The sequence below is a fragment of the Falco punctatus genome (genome assembly GCF_963210335.1).
Source record: "Falco punctatus genome assembly, chromosome: 2".
Lineage (NCBI taxonomy): Eukaryota > Metazoa > Chordata > Aves > Falconiformes > Falconidae > Falco > Falco punctatus.
In genome coordinates, this window is record NC_137581.1 from 41440937 (window position 1) to 41443382 (window position 2446).

A 2446-nucleotide genomic window follows, 5' to 3' on the forward strand; every position below is an offset into this window, starting at 1 on the left:
GAGATGTGTGTCTGCTTCAGAGAAATTATGGTCACTGAATACACACAAATCTATTTGACCTGCACTGAGCCTCATCAAACAAATTAACCATCCATTTGACAGTCTTCTCTGACCCTTGTTTTCAATATTGCTTTCCTGAAGTATCTGTGTTTTCTGCAAGCAGATTTTTTCACCCTCAGACCAACCAACCATATAGTGACTTGTGTTTTCAGAGGTCTTGGCATCCAGAAAGTTCAGGGTGTTAGAATGTGACAAAATAAAAGTACTAGAAATTTCTTAAGAAGCAAAATGATACGGCTTTTTGGCTAGAATATGGAACAGTCTAGCTTTAGTAACATAGAATTTTCTAAAATTCAACTGTTGTCATGCAATATTTTGTAATAACTTTTAAGTTTGTCAGAATGGCATTAAATTTTGAAATAGGTCTTAAGCTGACATTTGTTTTTCACAACCCATTCCTATATAACCCCCTGAACCTGAACACACAGGTTTGGTTATAGCTTTTAGTGTCTGGCATCCTTCATTATTATTATTAGAATAGTGCCCTGCAGGACTCTCATGGAAAAGTTAAGCACTTCAGTACAAGTTATACCCTCAGTCTTGACTTCCAGATGTAACCATTTTATTGAAACTAAGTAACTTACTTTTTAACCTTTTTTTTTTTTTTTTAATTGCTGCTTTGCTTAGTCAATTTTTATTTGGTGATTAAATATTGGAATGAGTTAATGGCTCTCACTTTGATAAATTATCTCATTACATGTATATAGCTGCATCATCTGGTATAGTCAGAAAGTGATGGTAAATAGTATAAACACTCAAAAAGTACTTGCACTGTGAAACCCAGTTTTTAGAAAACAATATTTACTCTGCCAAAGGCAACATTGCAGAGACAGAGCAAAAAATATATTAAAAAAAAAATATGAAGACAGAGGAATCACCTCTGAATAATGACATTTCTTTCACAATTGTTCATACTGTATTATGATCTGAAATGGTGAAGGCCCTAACATTTCTTGTATGGTCCTGTCACAGGTGAAATAACAGCTTAAAATGTGAATGCTTAAGATGGCAGATAATTTGGTGTATGTGCATCTGAAAATTTTCATAAAACTTGGACTGAACAAAAGTGGCACATCCTGAATCCTCCAGTTAGTGACAGGAGATAGAACGACCATATGACCCATTCATGTTTGAAAGCAGGAAATAAATTTTATAAATCACCACTTGATGGTTAGGTACCGTAAGGAGGCTGATCACGTATTGTGCTTCTGCAAGCTGACTATTTAGATTTAGGGAGAGGTGGTCTCTGAAAGAAGAAGAGCTTGACTGAGGGCAAGATCTGGGAAGGGGGTGGGTGGGGAAGATCCCAGAAATCAAAGAGCTTTGTGGAGACAACTGCTGGGGAATGGCCAGGGACTCTGGTTACTGTGAGCAGCAGCATGGCAAGAATTAACATGACTTTCTGCCCAACCTTCCTGGATCAGTAGTGACTTCCCTGCAGGGAAGGGATGTCAAGTCCTATTGAACATAAGGGGGGAGGGGGGGCGGGAGGGGGAGTGAGTGAGTGAGTGTGTGAGTGAGTGAAAGTGGAGTAAAAGCTCTAATCTGCTTGGTTCTTAAATAAATCCCAGGATCTATGTCCACTGTGGGTTGACACTTACTCTGTCCTCACCCATGACAGGTCCTTAGAGTGTGATTCATCCTACTAACTAGACATCGACCTCATAGTTATTTTCAACAGATGATACTGCTGTCCCCAACTTCCCATTTCTCCCTATTGACTATTCAAAACAACAGGTTCAGATATATCTAATGGAAGACAGACCAGTTACAGCCTTGGTGATATCATTGCTCATTCAAATATATTAAATTGATGAGCTTTCTAGCTCACAGGCTGCCCCTTGGTGAAATTTATTAATCTTCATCTGGAAGAAAAATTAAGATATTTTCAGATACTTAATGCAGATAATTTTCTGAAAAATCAGTGCCTTCCAGAAATGTGAAACAAGTTTATTATAGTTTGAAAAATGGTCAGATATATAGTAGATGGACCTGGGGGTCCTGGTGGACAATGAATTGAACATAATCCAGCAATATATGTAGGATAATATTGTACTCATTCAGAGCTTTTTACTGAAGCTCAGGAACTAACTGCTGCATGAAGAACTACTTCTCATTTATAAGAGGGGGGAAATTATGTTTCTTGGATCTGGTCCAAAAATAGTCTTGAAATGAATAGTAATTTCCCCATTTATTTTGGTGGATTACCATTAAATTCTTTAGCAGAGCAAATTTGAATTCAGTGTCCTGTTTGGTTCAGGAAGTATTTTTATAACAAAGCATCTAAATAGGAATTCATACTTGGTTTAGTGTTTCAAAGAAGTAGTGATCAGCTTTCTAGGCTCACAGCTTTAACAATTCTCCTGTCTTTTTTTATCCCTTTCAG

General features: G+C 37.2%; 1 long non-coding RNA gene across 4 annotated transcripts in view; it reads left to right on the forward strand.

Annotated features, from left to right (window-relative positions):
* The window catches only part of LOC308059467, a 149067-nt gene that overhangs the window by 90761 nt on the left and 55860 nt on the right, over positions 1-2446 (forward strand). The window lies entirely within an intron of this gene.